Below are 25,668 nucleotides of genomic sequence, written 5' to 3'. Positions count from 1 at the left end.
CTGCTCAAGTGTAAACTTGGCCTAATTTGATGTGTTGGGCTCTGACCAATCAACAACATTTTTCTTTGGGGATTGGTTTACGCAAAAGTGAGAAAAGAAATTTGAAGAAGGGAAGAGAGACCTCAACTTTCATAAACCTAAGGAAACAGAATACAATAAGGTTTTGGCGAGTGAAAGCCTACAGGTGACAGTATTTGGGATAAAGTTGGAATGACAGGCCTGGGAAGGGCAATGTAACGGGGTTCCTGCATGTCAAGAAGAAGCTTGAAGAAGAGGATCTCTGGTAGGAAGGGGTTCTTGAAGGGAGAAAATGGGTCCTCAAAGATCAGTGTTACCTACAATTTTACCTAGGCTAGGTCCTAAAACACTCATTATCTTTGGCTTAAATCATACCAATTTAAGATCTGCATTACTCCACTGACATTTGAATCAATAAAGTAAAATATTCAGGAAACAAAATGCAGAGTAGATTATATTACACTTTTTTACTTGATGCCTTAACTTTTAAGAACCAAGATACTGGAATGCTTGAAGGTAAACTTAAAAAAATGTTTTTAATGTTTATTTATTTTTCAGAGAGAGAGACAGAGTGCGAGCAGGGGAGAGGCCGAGAAAGAGGGAGACACAGAATCTGAAGCAGGCTCTCAGGCTCCGAGCTGTCAGCACAGAACCCCATGCGGGGCTTGAACTCACAAACCCCAAGATCATGACCTGAGCCGAAGTCAGATGCTTAATGGAATGAGCCACCCAGGTGCCCCTTGAAGGTAAACTTTTAAAAGAGAAATGCAAATGGTGTGGGGGTAAATGAACATTTTCATACATGATTTACTCTAAGGTATTAGCCGATCAAACAAGTATTTCTTGGGGCACTGTGCTGACAGCTCAGAGCCTGGAACCTACTCCAGATTCTGTATATGTCTCTCTCCCTCTGCCCCTCCCCTGCTCCACTCCATCTCTTTCTCAAAAATAAATACACATTAAAACACACACACACACACACACACACACACACACACACACACACACAAATATTTCTTGAGTAAACAAGGTGGGTATATGGATCACACTCCATGTTAATTCTTGCCTCAATAATGATTCTGTGCTAATGATCTTTTTTTTTTGTAAATGCTTACAAGTCATCTATTTAATTGTGCTGTTGACCTTTGTCCAGGATAGTATTAAAATCATACATCTTTGTATTGATCCTCTATTAATTTTGTTCTCTTCACACTCTCGATCTATCTGCTCTTAATCTGTCATTTTATTTAAAGATCTGATTTTAAAGCAAGTAATTTCTTCTTTTCAAACACCATTTGAAAATTATCTGAGGAGTATGTTTTTTAATTCAAATTCAGGAAAATTAGATTTAATTGCAAAACTGATAACATTTTGAAAATGGAATGATATCTTTTGGAAACTGAGAATTAATATATATGTATATATATATGTACAATAGTAATAAAATCAGTGCACAGAGAAATGCCACAGGTACATTATGTCTGGTGAGTGGAAATAAGTAAAATGAATGTCATTTATAGAAGATTTCCCCAAGTTTTTTGCATTTGCCCCTAGAACAATATATAATTCTTTCAAAATGTTTTGACTAAAATAAAAGGTGTTAACCTCCCTTGATAAAAACTCTTGTAATATTTTTAGAATGAAATAGATAAAAGCATGTGAATAAGATGATGATAAATGTATTTGGAAGAAGCAAACTTTGGAACTGAATCCATCACAGAAAAGTTCTCTTGGAAGTGAAGGTAGACCACCTCTCCCACACAAGAGTGCAGCAGGCTTTAGAGCATTTGGCTTTCCTGCCAGGAGGCTGCACTTCCCAAAGTGCTCAGGGATACAGCTTCTCGGCATTCCAGGCAAGATCTCTGTACAACGATAGCAGAGACATGTGGGGAGGAAGGTTCGGAGGTGGTTCTAACTTCGCAGAAACTGACTTCCCTCATCATGTCAGGAGAAGGATGGTGGTTCTGATAATTGGGCTTAGCACGGCAACAGAAGTGCATGGCTCAGGTGTGTGTCCTGTCACTATGTCCTCTCTGGAAGGGATGGCCATCAAAGCCACCCTCTAAAGGGTCAGTGGGGTATAGCCCAGATTCTGAACCAAGGGTGAAGGCTGTCCTGTCTAGACACAGCACATTAATTATGTTAAAAAAATTTTTTTAATGTTTATTTTTGAGAGAGACAGAGAGGGAACAGGGGACGGTCAGAGAGAAAGAGAGACACAGAATTTGAAGCAGGCTTCAGGCTCCAAGCTGTCAGCACAGAGCCTGACACGGGGCTTGAACCCACGAACTGTGAGATCATGACCCAAGCCGAAGTCAGATGCTTAACCGGCTGAGGCACCCAGGCGCCTCTAATTATTTTTAAATAGATGAAAGCCAATCTTATCTTATGTTTCAAATCTGACACTGATGATTTTCCACATTAGAATCATATTATATATTTATGTATTTATTTTTTTAAGTAGGCTCCACACCATAGAGCCCAATGTGGGGCCTGAACTCATGATCCTGAGATCAAGACCTGAACTGAGATCTAGAGTTGGATACTTAACAGACTGAGCCACCCAGGTGCCCCAAGTCAGAGAGCTTTAAAAGTCTTGATGTCCAGGCTGTACCCCTGACCTATTCAGTCATAATCTTTGGGGGTAGAACCTGGGCATCAAAAGTTTTAAAAATTCCCTTGGATGATTCCAATTGTCCAAGTGGTAACAATTAGCTTTTCTTTTTTAAGCCTATTGGCTTTGATTACTTTAGAAATGTTGACCAAAGAAATAGTCTTGTTATAAAGTGGTACTTGCTTGGAGGATCCCAGGGAGAAGAACAATCATGGGGATCCTTATGAAGATCTCATTATATCATTTTTATTCCTCTTGTTGTTATATTTGTCCTATATTCTCACTTTTCACCCTTAGGACTTGCTTTCATGCGGCCACTGGATCACTCTGTGTGTGTGTGTGTGTGTGTGTGTGTGTGTGTGTATGTAAACAGAACAAATTAATTTGGGGGATAGTGCTACCTTTACTTGCCTTAGGTTGTTTTGTTTTTCCAACAAAACAGGATAAAATGGGAGGTCCAAAGTTTGAACTGGGACCACAGTTGTTCCCAGAGACCCATGCTTTTCCACCAACCAGTGAGGGGAAGAGAGTGAAAAGAGTGTTGAGATCACCTTGCCAACCAGGAGCTTTCTGACAGAAATGCAAAGTAGGAGGTGCCTGGGTGGCTCACTCAGTTAAATTTCTAACTCTTGATTTTGGCTCAGGTCATGATTTCAAGGTTTTTGGTTCAAGTCCCATGTTGGGCTCTGTGTTGACAGCATGGAGCCTGCTTGGGATTCTCTGTTTCCCTCTCTACCTGCCCTGAGTACTCTCTCTGTCTCTGTCTCTCTCAAAAATAAATGAATAAACTTAAAAGAAAAGAAATGCAAAGTAGGTTAAGTTACTAAAGGGGCTTTATTCCACCCCCTATACTAGGAATTAGGTAAAGTTTCTTACTGTACCTTAAGACTGTCCTGATAATGCCATTACCTTCAAACACTCTCAAAAGAGGACACCTGGGTGGCTCAGTAGGTTAAAACCCCCATGACTTTGGCTCAAGCTCAGGCTCAGGTCATGATCTCCCAGTCCGTGGGTTTGAACCCCTCATCCGGCTCTGTGCTGACAGCTCAGAGCCTGGAGCCTGCTTCAGATTCTGTATCTCCCTCTCTCTCTGCCCCTCTCCCCTCATGCTCTGTCTCCCTCAAAAGTAAATAAACATTTAAAAACAAAAAACACCTTCAAAAGAGGAGCTAGTTAAAAGCAAAGTATTTATCACCAATCAACTAAAGATAATTCCTTTAAAGATTCTACTTCAGAGCCAGCAGGCCTTTAATCCAACATTCCCTTGCTTCCAACTCCACTCCTTGCCCAATACACACATGGATGTTACAAAAAATTCACATAGTCTTTTTTAAAAAATGTTTATTTATTTATTTGGGGGGGGGACGTGGGTGGGGGGAGGAGCAGAAAGAGAAGGAGAGAGAATCCCAGGCAGGCTCCAAGCTGTCAGTGTGGAGCCCAACTCGGGGCTCAGTCTTAGGAAACATAAGGTCACAACCTGAGTGGAAATTAAGAGTTGGACACTTAACTGACTGAACCCCAGGAACCCCAGACATTCACATATTCAAACTAAACATTTGTAATTATGATTTAGAGAGTCCATGGAAGTTCAGTTAACTATCATTGACTTTCATTATTTTCATGGGACTTTTAAAAGTCCCATGGGACTTTGATTGATTGTTTTTTTAGTTATCTCTACACTCAACATGGAGCTTGAACTTACAGCCCCAAGATCAAGGGTCGCATGCTCTTTCAACTGAGCCAGCCAGGTGCCCCTCCATGGGACTTCTTTATTTCAGTGTAGAGTAAAAGAGGAAACCTGGATTTTCATAGTAGAGAAATCTAGATTTGAATCTCTGCCACTTACTCTATGGCCAATTTTTTTAACTTTTCAGTGCCTCAGTTTCTTTGTCTATAAAATAGGTAGAGTTACTGTAGGAATAGTACAAATATATGTGATGTTTTTGGTATATGGTATGAAATCAGTATTTAATATTGAAGTTTTAATTATTTTTTTAAGTTCATTTATTTATTTTGAGACCAAGAAAGTGTGAGTGGAGGAGGGGCAGGGAGAGAGAGAATCCCAAGCAGGCTCTGCACTGTCAGCTGGGAGGCTGATTCAGGGGTGGAACCCATGAACCATAAGATCATGACCTGAGCCAAAGTTAGAAGCTTAACCCACTGAGCCACCCAGGCGCCCCAAAATTTTAATTATATTTGTTGTTTTTTTTTTTTAATTTTTAACATTTATTTATTTTTTGAGAGGAAGACAGATTGCAACTGGGGGAGGAGCAGAGAGAGGGGAGACACAGAATCTGAAGCAGGCTCCAGGCTCTGAGCTGTCCGCACAGAGCCTGATGCAGGGCTAGAACCCATGAGCTGTGGGATCATGACCTGAGCCAAAGTCCAACGCTTAACCAATGGAGCCACCCAGGTTCTCCTAATTATGTTTTTTAAAGGAATCTCTACACCTGATGTGGGGCTCGAGCTCACGACCTTGAAGTCAGGAGTCAGTTGCTCTAGCAACTGAGCCACCCAGGCACCTCCGTTTTGTGTGTGTGTGTGTGTGTGTGTGTGTGTGTGTGTGTGTTAAAGTGTGAGGGTTTTTCTCTATTGTGCATTCTCCAGTAATAACTTGTGACCACTGAGTTCTCACCCTTGACTGTAAACTCCATGAAACCAGGAACTCTATCATTTAATCTACTGCCTGGAATAGAGAAGGTCATCAATAAATATTTGCTGAATGCATATATGTTTCTCTTGTACAATATGCTCAAAATGTCATGTGAGCAAATGCCTTTACTATGACATAAGAGAACTTCAGGACACATTTTAGTGATGAATAAAGTAAATTGTAAAAACAATTCTCATGTTACTCTCTTGAAAACATTAACTTGTTGTTCCCCATTTTGTTCTGTTCTTCTTTTTTAGTGCTACAGCATAGGATTGTGGGTGTGGGCTCTGCAACCACAGCGCAACACTCCCTGGTTTCAAATCCAGACTACATTACTGAGTAGCTGTGCAGAAATAAATTAACCATTGTGTTTCTCAATTTTCTCATGTGTAGAATGGTTATAATAGTAACACCTATCTCACAGAGCTCTTTGTTGATGGTTAAATGAGCTAATACTTGAATGTACTTAGAATAGCGCCTGGCACACACTACGAGTATTAGCTCTTCTAGCCCCTTCCCTGGGCCAGTCTATGCTAGTTATCCTATCCTATTCTGAGATCTAGGATGAATGGTCTCTCTTGTGGCCTTCTGGTTTCTGGAGAAGCGGGCAAAGTCCTGGCTTTGCTCTCGTTCACCAGATTTGCCCTCCAGTTTTGATTCTGTTCTTTCCGCAGCCATGTGACTGGCATGTGGGCAGCACATCCAGAGCTCTGGGTGCTGGAATCGCTCTCCGACACTTCCTGGTTATGAGCAGTTTCCTAGTGGTGAGTTTCCTGTCAGGAAGCGATCTCTCTGTCCTCTCCTGCCTATCTCCTTCCCGGAGCTCTTCTCTCCTAAATTAGTATATTCTATATCCTGTCCTATGATTTCTCCTGAAAGTCTTTTGCCCTTCACAACTCCCTCTCCCCAAGTTCTCAAGCCACCTAGCCTGATCTAGATGATATATCTGTATCCCTTCTCCACTTTCCTTTCCCAAGTCACCGCCCCTCCCTCCAGGGACACAGTGTAGTCCCCTCTGGGGAATGTTCTCTTCGAGTCTCAGACAAGTCTGTGGGTGTATGCAAGGTATTTGAATGTTGCCTAGAATAAGAAAAGATCACCCACCTCCCTGACTGCAAAAAACAACAATAAATGAGGACAACCCAGGGCTCTTGAATAGCAGAACCAATTTCCAGAGCCTCCGTACCTAGCAGTGCCTAGCTCTTAGTAGGGCCTCCATAAAGGTGTGTGGAACACTGAACTGGCTCAGCCTCCAGGCCAGGCCACAGTCTGGAAAGGACAGCCTTCTAGCGCTCTTGACTTCACTTAATTCTGGGGATCAGGCCCCACCCTGTTTGGTTAACTTGACCTGTACCTGTGAGAAACTGCAAATATTTCACTGTAGGTTCCTACCATATCTGAGGAAATGTTTATTTCCTGTCCACTGCTAGCATAATCCAGCAATATTTAAAAAAAAAAAATAGGGTAGCTAGAGAGAGCCATGAAAAGAAGGAAAAAAATGAGTGGTCACTTGCTCACCAGAAAGCAAACACATAAAAAGAAGGAAGAAAATGTGGTTATTGCTAACAAGTGGCACAAACTCCCAGTTCCTCCTTTTATGCTTCTGTCCATAGGCAGCTGTCTCCCGTGGCCTTCTCTTACTGGGCGTCTCTCTCACATGACCATCACTGACTGATGTGACTCTGGGCTTTCTGAGACAGAAACACCAGGAAGGTGATTTGCTTCTGGCCTTCCCTCTAGACTCCCCATCAAAAGGCCCATATCTGCTAAGTCTGAGACTGGGAGGGGAAGAGATTGAGATGTTCTCCCCTTCTGTACAGATTCCTCATTCAATCTGGCTGATTTTTTTTTTTTTTTGGAGAGAGATAGTGAAGGAGAGGGAGGATGGGGAATCGGTTGAGAGAATTTGAGAGAAAAAGATAAGGAAAAGGAGAGGGAGGGAAAGTGGGAGTTACATCATATCTGTGCATCTGACTTTTAGAATTTTTAAGAGCAAATTTTTGTGTGTCCTCCTTAGAATTCCGTACGATGTGAAATTTGAGACAAGATGTATATAAAGTGTATATTTGGAAGGTCATACGATGAAGATCAAAGGTTATTTAAATGAGGGGAGGGAGTTGTCTCTTGGTGGTTACTAAATCTCTACTGTGTATTTTTAGAGCTTTCATTGAATCTTAAGATAAGGTGAGGAAAACAGGATTTCTTAAGTATTGATAAGTGGCAATTTAACAATCTTTGTGATAACCATCAAAAAGTTTCCTTGAACAAAGTTATCTTGTTAAGAGTTTTCAAACTGTGCCCTTGGGTGTTAAGGGAGAGGGAACTGAATGGTGGGGTTGGCACCGGGGTGTCTGAGGCATGCTGCCCACTGGCAAGGATTCGGTGCATCTCTTACAAGTCTTCATTCGTGATAGCCAAGGTGGGAGCATTTATACCACAGAAAGCAGCATTTATACCTCCAAATCAGTGTTTCTCAGAGAGCCCCTTGTTAAACGTTTACCAGCACACCCCTGCTTTTATTTGTATTTGTAGATAATGTCTGTGTAAAATACAGCTTTTGAAAAAGTGTTTGGCCTGAAGCAAGTTTGAACATGCTTCCCCTCAATTGGGGTTTTCTCTTCCTTTCTGAGTAAAATGCATAGTGAATATTATCCACATTTTCCTCAACTTGTGCTAGGGTTAAGTCCTGATAAAGCCATCAGAAGTCAAAAGTACATATAGTGCACCCGATCTACTGATCATCACAGTTTAGCCACACCTACCTTATAACCGTGCTCAGAACAGTTAGATTGGCTTACAGATGGGCAAAATCCTGTAACACAAAGCCTATTTGATAACAAAACAGTTGACTGTATGATGAAATTTATTGAATACTGTGCTGAAGGTGAACACCAGAATGTTTGTATGGGTGCAGAGTGGTTCTGTACAAGTGTCCATTGTTTACCCCATCCCTCACCGATGGATGGCGGGGCCAACTGGGAGCTGGGGCTGCTGCTGCCCAGTGTCACGAGGGTCACGGGAGAGTCGCGTGCTGCATATCCCTAGACCAGGAAGAGATTGAAATCAAAATTGGAAGTTCGGTTTCTACTGAACCATGCACCATGCATGGTAAAGTAAAAAAACCATTAAGTCAAACCACTGTAAGCTGGGGGCCATCTGTAATTTGAAGAACTATTAATCATTTTATTATTTTTATACCACTTTTTTTCAGAGATCACAGTGATTTTATTTTGCTAAAACTATAGCAGTTATATGACATACCTTGAGCTTTCTAATAAATCTGCATAAAATGACTGCATCAGGTACTTAAAAATGTTTTAAGATAAATTAAAAGAAAGAAGATCTTTGGTTGTGGGCTTGGGGTTTAGTAAATGTAGCCTTTATGGGGTTAGTCAGCTGAGTAAATTACAGAAATGGATGTGTTCCAGAAAATTGCCACTCCTTTATGTTTTATGTGCCAGGGAGCAGTATTAATATTTCTTTAAGTTCTGATTAACATTTTTGTTCTTTTTGGATTATGGTATTGGAATACTGTATTGATTTCTTCCCTACTACTTTTGACTTCCTGGCTGTTTTTTCCTTGCATGTTTTTTTTGTAGTGGCTCCTTAAACTTGCACTTTGAGAACTTTGATGGTCAAGCCCATGAACAAGAAACGTTGGTGATTTAAGCCTTAGATCACTTTCCTCAGGTCTCCCCCCACTCCTCTCAGTGCTCCTTTCTCAGGCTTTGTTGGGTCAAATTTCGGGTCACTATTCAGGCTATTTTTTACTTTGGTCTCTTATCCCAGGAGGCTAGCTGGCTTAAGGGATGAAAGATGCCAAGATCTGAGTTGAGCTTAAGGGAAGGGAGGGAACTCATTTTGAGTTAAGCCTAAACCATGTGCTTGGTCTATAATCAGAGAGCTCGGCCTTGGGGTTTTAGGTGTGTATGGTTCTTTGACTTCCTTTTCTCATCACTTTTAAACATCTTCCCCAGGGCCTGTGGAGAGAAGATGTGGTTGTACCATGCAGGAACTGGGTACTTTGGAGTCCTTTGGCTTCGTAGCATGCCCATTATTCCAATGAGGGTCTCCAGTTGTGGTTGTCTGGTTTTGAACTGCTGTTACCTGCCCTGAACCTCTCCGTGGCCAGGCTCTAATGAAGACCATCTTTTTCTGATGTATACAAAGGTACCCTTAAGGCTTGTTTTCTGATCTAATAGCAAATCCTGTGTAAGCTAGCAACAGTGACGATCCCATTGGGTATACAGATTCTGACCTTGTGTCCCAGTTTCCTAGGACTGAAAAACAATCAAAAGAGTTATTTTGAGTGCTCACTTTGGCAGCACATACACTAAAATTGGACTGATACAGAGAGAGTTAGCATGATTAGTGCTTGCCAGTGGCTGGGATGGGGGTGGGTGAAATGGGCAAAGGGAGTCAAAAAGTACAAACTTCCCATTATAAAATAAATAAGTTGGGGATGTAATGTACAGCATGGTGACTAGAGCTAATAATACTGTATTGCATATTTAAAAGTTGTTCACAAGTTAAATCTTAAAAATTCTCATCATAAGAAAAAAAATTCTATAACTATGGATGGTGTTGGATGTTAACCTGACTTCTGTGATCATTTTGCGGTATATACAAATATCCAATCATTATGTTGTACACTTGAAACTAAGATAATGTTGTGTGTCATTTATACCTTAATCATAAAAAAAAAAAAAAAAAGAATTACTTTGACAGGGGAAGATAAGTCAGTCCTTAGTCACGCAAATAAGACTTTTGCTCTTCCCTGAAAATGGAGTTCTTCTGCTGGAAGCCTTTTGTGCATCTCACACATATGGCCTCCTCCTCCTACTAATTTGCCAGACTTGTCTGGATCTGTTTGAATTGAAGTAGCAGACCCAGTTTGAGTGCATTGCCAGAGGCCCCTCAGGCTTCTGCAAGGCCTGCCCCACCAGTTTGACAAACATGCTCAGGCATACTTGAACTCCACCATGGACAATAGATTTCCCGCTATACAAATAAAGCAGGGGAGCAGGAAAAGAAATGGTGGTCAAGGAAGGAGAATGAAAGGGCATGACCTGGTGCTGCTGCCTGCCTTAGGTCCTCTTTTGATTTGCATTTTGGTGGTTAATTCGGCAATAAAAATTGCTGTACACCCACTTGCCTGCCTTTCTTCTCTCCACATCTTAGACCATAAACTCTTTAGGGGTCCGGCTCCTTCCTGGCTTAGGTGTAGTGTTTACCAAAAATGCTTAGGAAACTTTTTTGACAATTAAAAAATTTTTTTTTTTTCCTACACAAGGAGGAGTGACCAAAAATGAACTTAGATGTGAAACTGAAGCAAACAAAAAAAAGCTTTTCACTTTGCTTTGAACTGAGGACTTTGTTAAAGGAGCAAGGCTCTTTCTGCATTGATATAATTCTACTGCAGCCAGTTTCACCAGGTCTGTCCAATGACTGTCGTAGGCCTGGATCAGCTGTGCTGTGTATACAACATGGCATCACTAATTCTCGCTGCTAGCTTCGGCTCAGACACAATGGAAAACAACTCCCCAAAGTTAGATTTAATCATCTGGATTGATTTTTCTTTAGTTCCAATCTTTGCAAGAAACAATGAATGTACAGCCAAACTCACTGTCCTTGTATCTTGTATTTCTGGGTTTGGTAGTGAAATATCATATAGATAATATAATATCAATACATACATACAGATAATACATACATATGTACAAATAATATAAATTTGTTTTTTGTGATTTTTAGAAAAGATTTTATTTACTTTATTTTTTTTAAGTTTATTTATTTGGGGGGGGAGGGGCAGAGAGAGGAGAGAGAGAATTACAAGCCCAATGTGGGGCTCGAATCCATGAACCATGAGATCATGACCTGAGCCAAAATCAAGAGTCAGATGCTAACTGCAATGCTGACTGAGCCACCCAGCTGCTGCTTTAAAATTTTATTTATTTTTATTTTTTATTTTTCTAAAGTTTTTAATATTTACTTTTGAGAGAGAGAGAGAGCGAGAGAGCAAGCAATCGGGAGAAACAGAGAGAGAGAGAGAGAGAGAGACAGAATCCAAAGCAGGCTCCAGGGTTTGAGCCATCCACCCAGAGCCTACTGTGGGTCTCGAACTCACAAACCTGGAGATCATGACCTGAGCCGAAGTCGGACACACAACTGACTGAGCCACCCAGGCATCCCCTAAGATTTTATTTTTAAGTAATGTCTACACCCACCGTAGGGCTCGAACTACAGTCCTGAGATCCAGAGTCACATGCTCTACCGACTGCCAGCCAGGCGCCCCCAGTGTTTCTTTAAAAGTAGCCAGATAAACAAGTGCATGGAATTAATACAAATAGTATCATTTCAAATCTTGTTGAAGGTTATAAATGAAGATTCTGGTCTCAGAATCTCTTACCAACAAAGATGTTGGGGAAGGAAAAAAACCTTTCCTCAACAGCAAAATAAATTCGGGTGGCCTCAACCTCTCATTATCCACATTGATCAATCTTCTGATTACTTCTGCATTTTTATAAAAAATGGTTGTGAATGGGGCTGTGCTGTCCTATCACCAGTCTTGTTTACAAAAGGACTTTTTAAGAGTGAAGGGCAGAGTGGCAGAACCCTGTATCCTCTTATGTAGAGAAACGGTCCATGAGTTTTGGCTGAGCCTCAGGTAACTTTCATCTCCCCCCCTTCCCTTGCAGTTCTAGGCGTAGCCCTGCGACCAAGTTCTGGCCAAGGGGGATCTGAGTGGAAGGGAGACCTCTTCCAGGAGCTTCCTGCTGCTTGGAATTTTAGAACATGAGCACATGATTATGCTCGCCTGAACAGCAAGACAGAGGAACTTGGGTCCCTAAAACCATACACCACTATATTAGTTCTGTCCTTCCCACCCCAACTTTTATGTGAGCAAGAAACTTAACCTGTGGCTTCACACAACAAAAGTTTATTTCTTGATCACACCACTCATCCCATGCTGGTCAGCAAGGGCATCTGCTCATCGAGGGCACTGAGAGACCTGGGCTGAAGCATTCCATCTCAATCAGTGCTTCCACTAGTGTAGAGCCAGGCAAAGGAATGTCATGAATTGTATGCTCTTAAAGCCCCCACCTGAAAAACACACGTTTTCGCACATGTGAAAACACACGTGTCACTTTGTTGGCTAATGCAAGTCACATCACAATGCCTAGCCTCAGAGGGTAGGGAAGTACAATCCTACTATGTGCCCCAATAGGAGAACTAGAATGTGTCAGCTATCCTAATGAGTACTATAATTTCTGTCTTGCTTAAGCCACCGTTATTTTGGGTTTTCAGCTACTTGCAGCTTCACTGATTCCCAACCAATACAGGAATGATCACATTAATGCTGTAATCAGTAGGGAGTGTTGGTCTCAGTCTCTGGAGTTCCCAGGAAACATGCTTTCGTATATTTCATAGTAAGATAATAATAGTAGATAAAAGCAATCATAGGTGTTGCGGACACACAGTTAACTGCAGTATTTGAGTAGTTTAGGAATGTATTCTGATCTGCTGTAAGTAAGATCATGTCTGTCTGCCGCTGCCCCCCCCCCCCCCCCCCCCCCCCCCCCCCGCCGAATGTAGAAACCATCTGCGGTAGAAGGCTGACATAGATATTTATTTCTTTAAACCAGACCTATTGTGCAGCTCAGGCATTAAATCTGTAATCCAGAGCGTTTATTTACTGTGTGTCACCTAGAAGTAGGCACAGTTCATTAAAAACAACAACAAAAAAATCACGTTAGTCTCATGGATAAAAATTCTACAGACTATGGACAGAGGAAATCTTTCCTGTTACTGCAGAGCAAGCCCACGCACAGAATGGACCACTCTTGCTCTCTTACAGTCTCATTCTTGAGCAGGAAAGCAGAGCTGTATCAGATATGAATCTGAAGGACAAAAGCAGCTCTGGAGACACCAAGCAATAGCCTATGTTACAGGTTTAACACACTCCTTTAATTTCATTGGAAAAAATAATGAAACTGGAGAAAAGTATTTATGGAACTGGAAGAGAGCATATTTTGCTGGTTTTACTTTATGTTTGAAGTTTTGGGTATGGCTCTGCCCATAAATACTGAAATGCCTAGCATAAAGAACGCAGCCTGGGGCATACCCCATAAAACTTACAGTGCAATTAAATGAGCAATTTCCACTGGAAATAAAACGGGCATGTTGAGTGGAATATGAATTAAACTGTGCATAGGACTCAGGCTTGCACTAGGAACCTTCTGGTTTCAGTAGCAACTGATGCAGTCCATCTATAGGTCAAGGCCAGTAAGTAACAAAAGACAACTGCGGTTAGCATGAAGATCAAGGCATTCCCAATTGTGGTTAATGTAGTCCCCCTGTCATTATGTCTCTTGGAGAGGCCCAGCAAAATCATGACTGATAACAAAGGAGTAAATCTGACCCTCCATTACACTGCGGACACACTGAGCTCCTCCGTTGTATTTGCTGTGCAGAATTTTTGACGGTCTCAAAACTTTATTTTCACCTGAATATTCCTTCCTTCATTAAAGTCACCTAGGTATCATTAAGAGATGCGTTCATAAAGATTTCAACTGGAAGACTGAAAAGCCATCAAAACAAACATGTTTTGGTAACAGACCACACTCTGGTTCATTTCTGGGCCCTTATTTGGAGAGGAAAGGACAATGACTCACTGATATCCCAAGGGAAAAGTTCAGGAAAGGTTTAGAACTGCAAGTCTGAGGCACCACATGTATACTTTGGCTGAGAGAGGGACTGGCTTCTAAGTAAAGAAAACACATTTATCTCATTTGTCATGGAGGTGAAACAAATACGCCCAAGATAAAGCTTAGCACTCATTCTTTGAGTAATTAGCATAAGGGCGAGGAAAGGAAAGCTTGAAGTCTTTCTGCCGGTGAAAACCAGAGGAAAGCTGGGAGAAACTGGTTCTTTCCTTCCCAGTCCCAAGTGGCCCACCTCCACTGTCCTGGAGGATATAAGGGGGCAGAGAGGGCAATAGGTCACATGGTTTGAATGGGTATTACCAGCCATTTAAACCGTTCATAAGTTAAACTAAAAAGTATTGCTTTAAAAAAATACAGTAGGAGTGCCTGGATGTCTCAGTAAGTGCCCAACTCCTGGTTTCTACTTAGGTCATGATCTCGTGGTTCGTGGGTTCGAGACCCACATTCTGCTCTGTGCTGACAGTGCGGGGCCTGCTTGGGATTCTCTCTCTGCCTTTCTCTCTCTCAAAGTAAATAAATAAACATTAAAAAATAAATTTAAAATATATTTCCCTGTAATTTTGTCTGAATTCTCCTCTTGCCAAAATAATCAGAGTCTGTGATTTTTCTAATTGTAAAAATGTACTATGTAAAAATGTATGAAGTTTTCTCAAATGAAAAACAATGTTTTCCATGGCAGCAAATGCTTTGAATTTTTTGTATATGGTTTTGCTCTAGCCATACCTAAATCTCAGCATATCTTACTTGCATGATGATAATTTATGTTGTGAACCCAAAACACCATTTCCTCTCTTTTGTCCAGGGCCATCTTTCCCTAAAATGAGCAATTATTTGTATTTGGCTGGCATTTCTCGCCACAGAAGTGCAGCCATGGCGGTGTCTGGAAGGGCGGTGTTGGGTTTGCACGGGAGGAGGCAAGGGCAGGATGAGAGAAAGCTGGTGGAGCCTGCATGCCAGGAGTGGAAAGCTGAAGCTAGTTACACGGAAGGAGGGTGTGAGAGTGAATTAAGAGCTAAGGCAGTAAAGTCGCTTTTCTTGTATGACCCTCCTGTGTTGGACATTTCTGTCTTAGACTGAAGGCATAATAAAAAAGCACTTTATTTAGGTTAACAGAGCATTATATAACCGGAAAATTTTACAGTTTTATATGTATAGTGAATAGTTTGTAGAGGAAAAAAAAAAAGACTTCTATGTTTATTATTTAGATTTAAAAAAAAAACTCCTCAAATTCTTTAATGATTTCTTTCTTTCTTTCCTTTCTTCTTTCTTTTCCTTCCTTCTTTCTTTCTTTCTTTCTTTCTTTCTCTCTTTCTTTTGACAAAAGCTTGGAGGCATAAAATGGAGTTATTTTAATCGAAATGGCAACCTCTGTGGTGCTGCTTTACTATATGCTTACAGTTAAAATCATCTCATGTTTTCCTCAGATAACTACGGTCAGTTTGAAAACAGCCTTGTTAATTAGCAGGCTGTGACACAATATATCACTGCATCTTTAGGGTTCTGGCGCCAGCTAGTGGTAGACGAGGGGAGCCGCGCGGTCGCTCTCAAATCAAGGGCAGGCGGCTATCATCATGTAGCCTCCCATTAGCTCTCGTTCTTCCCCATTTTTTCCCCCCATCAATGTAATGGGGGATCATTGTCGTGTGGCCGGAGAGGGGCAGGCTGATTTGCAGATGAAAGTAGAGAAAAACGGTGGGCAGGGGCGGAGAGAGGAAAGGCCAGACAAATGGATTCTGTTCTTCCAATGGATTTGAGAAGAGAGCATTTATTTGAAATATTCCTGCCATGTTGATGGAGGAGCTCAATCTTTTGCCAGTGAATGCTTAGCTTTTTGTTTTTCATTTGTAGAGATATTTGAATGTATATTTAGGATATGTAATAACCATGGAACTTCACCACAAACACCACTGAAGACAGACATGTTGTAAGTTTAAATTTGTGTTCATTTTTAAGTAGCAAATATTTCTACTGTGAACAGGCTCTGCTACCTTCTCACTGATACAACTCTAAGATGTATAACTCTCAAATGCTTAATAAAACAGAAACCTCTTAAGACAATATTTGCGGCTGGCACATTATGAAAAAAATATATAAAAATTTCAGGCAAAAGACACTTTGTTGGGGATGTATGAAGTAAATTTAGGCTTGGAGCCCGATCTATCCTCAAGTTGAAATAGGTTATAAGGATTTGCAGGAAAACTGCAAACATACAGTTATGTATTTTAAGGACAAAGAATTTTGGCAGGCCGTTTTTCTCATTTAATTAAGCTATAACTGATCTTACTAAGGTTATGGAGGGACTTCAAATGCTAATAAATAAAACCTGAAGCTGAGACATTTCTTTCATTAAATAGCAGGAGTGTTTATTACTTACTGCTAAAATCAATTATAAGTATTAATATTCTATGTGGAACTTATAATGAAAACAAGTTGAAGCTTGTAAAGAACTTTTTAAAAATGTCATTTGTGTATCTCTATGTCAGTTCTAGAGACTAAGGATAATCTGAGCTACCATTTCTTGTGACAATATTTTTGGAAGGCAGATCTAACTAAGAGGAGGTTTTAGGCGGGAAAACTTGTCACAATCTTACCTGGCAGCCTAATACGTTACTGTGCTGTTGGGGAAATACATTTCTTCTCTATGGGAGACATCAGATGGTAAATTAGGCTGGTCCTGGTGCTGCTGTATGAGATTTATGGAAACTACAACTTTGAGCTTCCTTTGCACTTTTGCTAAAATCTGCATATTGCATATGAACAATTCACCTTCTTACCCACCAAGTTGAAAGGCAGACATCTTCTCTTTGGTTTTAAGCATCTTGTAACTTTTGGTATATCATAAAGCCCTGGTTAAAATTTTTAAAATCTTCAGTCTATCTGGTCTCCTCTGAGTCTCTATTATCTCTCTTTATGATGGAAGCTGAGCTTATCTAATTGAATAAGAGTTTTAAATCAGTACCTCAAATGGGATATTATGATTATTTTGGAAAAAGAAAATTAATTTTAACAAGACTCTTTCAATGACAGTAGATTAATTGCAACTGAAGTGAATGATAGAGTGGAATTGTCATAAAATTTTGAGAATTACAATGAGATAAAATAATTTCTGCTCTTTTAAAACAGTTTTGTAGTGTGTAAAGACTTAGTTTAAATGCTGAGTTTGTGATTAGGTCTATCTTTAAAACTGTTTAATGGTCGCCTTAAAATATTTTGATGCCTACTATAATCCTTATGTGATTTCCCATATGCTGCCAAGTAAATGCTTTGAAATGTCATTCCATCATAATTTGAAATTTACTCATAAAGATTTTCAGATTTATCATTTGGCTTTAATTTCTTATTTCTTTTTGAGATTATAAAGTTAGAAATTAACTCTCCATTGCAAAATGAACACATTTAAAGGAAGGAAGGAATATATACCTGAGTACATATATATTTTTTCCTCTTTGGAGGTTTCTCTGATGACTTTGAAATGGTGATAGCAAATAACCGGTTCACTCAATCTGGATTTTCCTTTCATTTGAAATAGTCTATATAGTTTTTACAAAAGAAATAAACGTAGCACATCATTTTTACTTGTGGGTGTCCCCAAATGTGATGGCATAAAAACAAACTTATTAATACACTCACATATTCTGGTGTTCACATCTGAAAAGAAGGCATACTAAAATGCATGTATACATATAATCAGATATTGGTTTGGCCTCTAGATTACACGGTTCCTAAGTAGCACAATCTTTCCTCACAGAGTGATCCAGAAGCCCTCTATAGACCTTCTCATTAGGAGACTCTGGCACAGTATGAAGAGGGGCACGCATCTGCCAGCAAAATGCTACAGATGGTTCCCCTCATTAGCCTACAGAACTCCGAGCAGCCGTCACGGAGGAGGCCTGGGATCTCACTTGGACAAGACGTTAAGCTAGCCTCCTGTTCAGTGTCATTAGGATTTCTCCAAAATAATCTCCTTCGTGTACCCTGTTGGGCTTAGGCTGGTCTGCATGTCGCACTCGCAGAGAGTCAAGATGGCGGCACTGCATCCAGCTTGCCAAGGGGCTTTGTCTGATTTTCGGATTTGACAAAGTCCCATAGCAAGTCAGACTTATAAACTTCTTTATCTAAATGCAGTGGCAGGACAGTCTTGTCCCCAGAAGCCCATTAGTATCACTTTTGGAATTCCAGGTAATGCTTGCCTCCATGTAAATGCTTACTTATCATGCTAAATGCACTGACAGTCTCGTTTCCCCTTTTCCTTTTGACCTACTGATTTATTGATATAATGGCATTTTAATTTTGTTTTGTTTACCCTTTGTTTATGAATCAGCCTTAAAATCAGGACACCAAGCCGTGGCAACCGGAAATGTTAGTTAAGTTTAGCAGTAGAAACAGCAGGGGGAGCCCATACTGTTTTATGCTCTGCAGTTTCTCTGACTGGATGATTATTATAATAATTATTATAGTTGTTTTACACTTATAACAAAGATGTTTACAATTTATGTACACTTATAACATAGATGTTTAGAATACAGATAATCACCATGTGCTAGACTATTACGATTTTAAGTCACAGAGGGTCTTTATTTTCTTTATGATTTATTTATTTATTTTTAAATGTTTATTTTGAGAGAGAAAGAGAGCACGAGTGAGTGTGAGAGGGGGAGGGGCAGAGAAAGAGGGAGAGAGAGAGACTCCCAAGCAGGCTCTGTGTTGTCAGCGCCAAGCCCAACGCAGGGCTCAATCTCACAAACAGAACTGTAAGATCATGACCTGAGCCAAAATTAGAGTTGGAAGCTTATCCCACGGAGCCATCCAGGCTCCCCTTTATGCTTTAATTGTATCAAATTGTTAGGATACTGCTAAGAATAATTGATAGGTAAGAATTTGACAGTAAGAATTTTTCTCCCTGTCTTTTAATCCAGGGAAAAACCTGTTCTGAATTTTATTTCTCAAAAAATGAAATCAGCTAAAATCCCTATATAATTTCTCGTGGCTGTTCTCTCACATTTACACCTTTTTTTTTTTTTTTTTTTTTTTTTTTGAAATAAAGTGTAAAATATACCATCTTAGGGGCACCTGGGTGGCTCATTTGGTTAAGCCTCTGACTTTCGATTTTGGCTCAGGTCATGATCTCTCAGTTTCCTGAGTTCTAGCCCTGCATTGTCTAGCTCTGCTGACCTGCTTGGGATTCTTCCTCTCTCTCTGCCTCTCCCCTGCTTGTGCTCTCTCTGTCTCTCTCAAAATAAATAAATAAACTTAAAAAAAGAAAAAATATATATACCATCTGATATATTTTCAAGACTGTGGTAGTGAGGGCAAGTCTGACCACAATCACTTTGATGTTCTAATATGACCCAGACTTAATTTTCAATTTTGAAGTTAATAAAATGCAAAAGCCCAGTGGCCTTTAATATTGTTTTCTTATTCTTGATGAGCTCCTTGGGTCAGTAGGTTTTCACTACCATAAAATAATTCAGAATATCTGAATGACTTTTTGCTCTCTAAGTAAGCCATTGTAATGTCTCTGGGAATGCATTTTATATATTGTAGCCCATCCTAGATTATTCTGCTCTATTGGAGGGGAAGGAACTCTAGAGTGATACTCATATACCTGCATTGGTGATTTTGCCCATAATATCAGAGAAGCCACCTGATGGTGTGCCATTTCATTGTTGTGTTAAAAAGGGTTTTGTAAATTTAAGCAATTTCTATTGAATAATTTCTGAATTTCTTAAGAAATGGCTTAAAACTAAGCATCAACTGTACATTGACAAGGATGTTGAATATGGGTACAACACATACAACTTTTTAAAAAATTAAGAAAGAGTGAATTTTTTTCCTTTTTGCCAAAAGATTATAAGGCTTAAAATTCTATGATGGATCAACACTTCTGCAGATCCATAGTTCTGGTTCCCTCCATGCTAAAATAAAAAAAGAAAATGCAATCTCAGAGTGATCAGAAAAGTTTAGGGAGGAGTAGCACTTGAGCAGAGCCTTGAAGGTTAGGAAGAACTTTATGGGGATGGTGGTGGGGCTGTAGTATGTAGTTGTGGTAAGAGAGAAAGATACTTCAGGCAGAAAGAAGGTCACAGAGGGTCACAGTTGGAAAGGGTCACAGTTAGACTAGGGCATAGGAACCTTGGCTACCTATGGGAGTGGGGTGCCATCATGAGAGTTTTGATGTGCAGTTAAGCAGTTAAAGCTTCATTCTGGAGGCAGAGGGAGACAGGGAGGGTTTTAGAGGGAGACATACCCATAGGAATAATATTCCAGAGAGCCAGAGAGATTGATTTGGTGACAGGGAACAGGATCCTTGAAGATTTAATCAAATTGATTTAGCATCAGCATTAGAAAGCAAAATAAAGAAGTTATAATTTAAAGTCTCTGTTCACATAATTTTAGAATGTGATTTAAGGTGTTTTCATATCATCTTCCTTGATTATTATAGTCAATGCTAAAAATCCAGGAGAACAAGTCCGAGTAGAGCTGTGTGTGGGTATTTTCTTTCTATGAATATTAATAATAACACCTTGCATTTGGGGAGCATATTTTATTTATTTTGTTTTGTTCTTTTGTCAATCTGATAAGGTTAATGGATGCTTATGAAAGTAAACAGGTATTACAAGCCTGTCCCTCCACCCACATGATCTCTCTTTAGTTGCATATGTAAATGTAGAGTGAGAGATTAGACTGAAGTTTATGGCTGTGTCAGTTTTTCTGTGAAGAGTTGACAATATTATTCCATGGCTATTTGTTTTAAACAAGCTTTGAACTTCATTTTGTGTCTTAGACCGTGGTAGGTGTATTATGCCACAGTACTATTGTTGCTTCAGTTATATGCTCATAGGAAACACTTTTTGGAGGGAAATAGAGTGCCATCCAGTTATATGTAAGTGTTGTTTGGTAGTATCTTTATTTTTTTCTAAAAAAATTTACAATTTACAGATATAATATACTAGTATATAATGTCATTTACTTGATCCAGAAAGATGGAGAAAAGGTACAGTCACTTGAAAAAAGCAAAAAGGAGTCCTTATAATTATAAGACAGAAAAGAGATTTTTAACATTTTAGTAAAATAATATTTTTTAAAAAGTTGAAGAAAATAGAGTTTATATAAAAATTTGAAGAAAATACAGTTTACATCAATACACTTAAAAGCCACATAGTAGGGGCACCTGGGTCGCTCAGTCAAGCATCCTTGAGAGTTGGTTAAGTGACTTTTGATATTGGCTCAGGTCATGATCTTACTGTTCGTGAGTTTGAGCCCCACGTCAGGTTCTGTGCTGACAGTGTGGAGCCTTCTTGGGATTCTTTTTCTCCTTCTCTCTCTGCACAACACCCCTTCCCCCAAATAAATAAATAAATAAATAGCCACATATGATATTAAAAAAAAAAAAAAGCCAGAATATATTGGCAGGGGGAACCCAGTAAGATAATAATTTTTTTTTCTAAACTACCTGATGTAAAGTGGGAACTTAGATGAGATCTGGTGTATTCAGGGTAGTAAAAGAGTGGAAACTTAGAATAGCTAGCTGCTCGGTGTTCAGATTCTTTTAATGCACTACATATGTTTGTCTATTGCACTGATAGTGCCAGGATTCATGCAACACATCATTTGTGGCTTATGTGGCCATAATTGTCATCTTTGATCTCTATGTCAATGCTCGGTTCATCTAAATTTATAAAAACATATAGGGCTCTTTAGACCCCGTGTTTGGCATTATCACAATTTTTGCTTGGCTCAGACAGGGCAGGTTGATTATCATTAAAGTGTTATTTATTTCTATTTTATTAAGCCCCTTTTACATTCATGTTACAGGTTAATTTATACTTTTATTTCATGCACTACTTGGCTTTACTGATTAATATGCCCCATGGCATTCAATAAAGTCAGGCAGTGGAGGAAATAAGAGTGGTATTAATTTCTAACATTGCTATAAATTTGCCTTAATAAAACTAGCTCAATACCATTGCAGAAGTAATACAATGGATGCTTCTGAATTGTTAACAAAGATGCAACTAAACCATTTTCCTTCCTGAATTTAACATACCCCAATTGCCTTTTCTTTCAAGTGTCGAAACGAAGCCTGCCATATATTTTTTTCCCTCTTTAAAAGGTAATCTGATAGTTGGCATAATACGGCAGTACACAGCCCCACATTTGACTTATTCCAATGCCTTATTCAGACTTAAGGTTACAAACTATGCAAATTAACGCAGGCCCATAGGCCCTTGGAAGGGGGATGACTTTGTTCATGTAAGAATTTTAATACAGATTAAAATGATCTAAAAAAAGTTATGTCTCTAGCATCAGTTTTTTGTCCTTCTTTAATGTATTAACACTCAGTCCCAATGATAAATGTTATCACTGTGGTATCTGATAACATGAAGAAGCTATAGCAAGAATCTATGTCCTGGAATTAGTTTTTTGTCACTTACCCCACCACTCCCACCCTAACTGCTCAATTAAATAAAGTTAGAATTAGGATTTATAGGAATTTATCAAGACAAGGACACACTACCACCCACTGATTTTTGGGTCACAAAATTTTGATGATAAGGAATATACTCCACTGTTAAGTAACCAAATTCATGTGTTACACGGTAGCACTTACTCTTTCCCTTTCATTTGTTAGACTGTAGCCAGACTGGCCAAAAAAAAAAAAAAAAAAAAAAAATTGTTACAAATCTAAAATTTGCCTTCATTTCAATTATTCTGAAAGAATAAGTACATTTTATTCACTCTGAAATTTCCCATTTTTTTCACTTTCCAGTAATTTCTTTAAATTCTAGCATTTGCAGATTAGAAAGAAAATTGAAAAAAAAGCGAACAACATTAAAAAACTCTCCTTTGCATGCAAGTGTCAGGAAATGTGTTCATTCGACAGATTGGTTATTTATTGATTAGCGTCTGTGGTAGGCACTAGTCTTGTCCTGGCAATGGAACTGTGAGATAGTTACGGTCTCTGTCTCCCTAGAATACCCAGACTTGGTCTTTTATTTACTTTAATGATGCTGAAATTTCACACATAGTAAGGAAGATATTTTGAGACAGGAAAAAAAAATTCTTCTTTTGGGTCTATTTGTCTTTTGAATGAAAGAGGAGCTTCTAGATTCCTAAAATTCCCCTCGAATCGCACCAAAGTAACAGGCATCTTTGCTCATAAAACAGTTCAAGAAACAGTAGAAGAGTGAGTCATCCTATATCCATGCTGTGCTCAGGAACATATTTTTTGGCTTTTACTAAATCAGCCTAATGGAGTGATTCCCCAACACCCTCTCCCCACCCACAAGCTGAATTCAAGTGAATCCAAGTCTGATAGCTAGGTGGATTTGATGTTACTATATTTTCTCTTGCTTGTCTTTTCAGGTAATTCACATTGAAAAGATGTGTCTTTTCATGTTCATGTATTTATGCAACCTCCAGCTTTACACAAAAGTAAGAATCTCCTCTTTGTGGGTGTTATTACCAAGCCCAAACTGATCCCCTTTACCCATAAAAATCAGACTTTAAGAATAAGTATTTTCTGAATGACTCCTCAAAGCAGTATTTAGTAAAAAGTTATTTTCAAGAGAATAATCTACATCCTGGATCCTGAGGGTGCTGACTCAAGAGAAAAGCAACAATTTTGGAGACTTGGGAGTGTCCCATCTTAGAAAGTTAGTTTCAGAAGGTTAAAGAACGTTTGTTTCCAGAAACCAATGTATACCCAGAGCCTGGAGAATAGAGGGCTTGCATTGGATTAACAATCTTCCTGTAATCTTTATTCACAAACATGCTGACTCAGTGAACTGCCTCAGTCCACAGAGTCCCGTGCTAGCATCCACTGACTGCAGGAAATCTGGTTGTTAGCTACTTTGGAAAAAAAGTTTGGAATATTGACCCACACTCGTGTTTTGATGGATCTTATGAAGTGAACAGACACAATCTAGTTTATTGTATTTCAGGATGGATTTAATAATACCATTGATTAACCAGTAGGTGATCAATACACAAAGGAACTTACACACACACTCCTCAGCTAGTGGGCTAAACTAAGACTAAAGTTTTGCCATTCTAATCAAATGGAGAAATCTTATTTAGGTAAGAATAGGAAAATCAGGCCTGTTGGTAAAATGAGTTAGGCAGTGAATTGAAACAGAATATAAGGTTATATGTTTTTACTTATAGACTGCAACACCTCAGGACTTTGAATCCATGTATAATTACATTTCTTAATTACCCCCCCCCCACATACTATCTAAACCAAAGTAATAGTAAATAAAATACAAATTAAATGATGCCCCAAATGCTTCCATCTTAAATTCCTATTCTATAAGTAAATCTAAAAACTTTAGGAGTCTCTAAAAATGTATTTCAGTAAGTCATTCTTTGCAGAACTTTTCTGGGGAACAATGCTGACCAGAATGGAACAGTTGCAAAATTATGATAACTTTGCAAATATTAGTGTAAAATACATGTATAAAGCAAAGAGAACTTATTTGATTGGTGAGAACTAGAGGATATTGTAACGTTAAATTTCAGATAGTCTTAACTTAAGTCTTTAGTTAAATCACATGATCAGAACTCAACAAAATATATGTGAATGTGAGATGTGGGGGGGGGTGTCAGGATTTCCCCCTCTATTTATTTTTTAAACAACTCTGTTCAAGAATTACTACCCTTTGAGGATAAGGATATTATTTTCTTTTTGAAGGGAAACATTGTACTCTATAGTATGACTGGTACTGTCTTTTGTGCCATTATTAATACATTTCCTGTTTAAGGAAATGACTTTTTTTTTTTTTTTTTTTTTTTTTACCATGATAGTTTAAACTTCAAAATAAGTGCTATGGACTTTTACAAGGTCTTATCTTACCAATGTCATTCTGGGCATGAAGAATAAAGTATGGGAAATGCTTGTCATAATAATCCTATTGTCATGAGATTCTTCTTTTTGAATAAAGTGGCTCACGTTTGGTTTTCCTTTTTTGGGGGCAATTGGGAGAGAGAAAGTAAGTTTTGTAGATAAAACAGATTCTTCCCTTCTAGATTAATGATTTTTAAAAATACAAATATATAATATCCCTATCATATAAATAAAGATGAGGAATAAATTCCAAAGTTCTTATCTTCATATTTCCAAAGGCCATGTAAGTCTCCTCATACAGTTCTAGCTTAATGAATTTTGTTTCCCTTCATTTTTGTTTTTCTGTTCTTACTGCATTCTTCAAAACCATCATTTAAACTTAATCAGATTTGAATTGAAGCATTATGTACAGAAAATAGCAATAGCAAAAGCTAAGTTTGTGGTTTTGGATTTTTCATGCTACATACTTAAAGCACATTTCACCAGTGAAATAATACATACGACTGATATGTATTTAATAAGTGATGTAGATTCCACTGTGAAAGTTTCAGTATTTACTGAGTGGAATCTATTTATATTTTATTAACTTACTACAGTTAAGATATTTTTTCAGTTATAAAACAAGATAGTAATACTGTTAATATATATATAATACACACATATATATACAATATGTATATATAACGTATGCATATATAGTATGCATATATAATGTACATACATATGTGTATATATAAACATATACATATGACAGTAATACTGTTAATACATATACACATATATAATACAAGCATATGTTTTAAGGTTTTTT

At 38.8% G+C, this 25,668-nt stretch overlaps 1 long non-coding RNA gene across 2 annotated transcripts in view; it reads left to right on the top strand.

The window, feature by feature from the left end:
* Nucleotides 1-729: 729 nt before the first annotated feature.
* LOC122226294 overlaps nucleotides 730-25,668 on the top strand; it is a 29,441-nt gene continuing 4,502 nt past the window's right edge. The window contains exons 1-3 of one of the 2 annotated variants that reach the window (XR_006205563.1): nucleotides 730-764; nucleotides 9,263-9,455; nucleotides 11,984-12,597. This is a non-coding gene — a long non-coding RNA (uncharacterized LOC122226294). Of the gene's footprint in view, nucleotides 765-9,262; nucleotides 9,456-11,983; nucleotides 12,598-25,668 lie in introns of those variants that run through there. The other variant, XR_006205564.1, reaches the window with a different exon arrangement.

This window comes from Panthera leo, chromosome C1 (assembly GCF_018350215.1).
Source record: "Panthera leo isolate Ple1 chromosome C1, P.leo_Ple1_pat1.1, whole genome shotgun sequence".
NCBI lineage: Eukaryota > Metazoa > Chordata > Mammalia > Carnivora > Felidae > Panthera > Panthera leo.
Note: the sequence above shows the minus strand (reverse complement) of the source record. Positions and strands in the feature narration are given on the sequence as shown.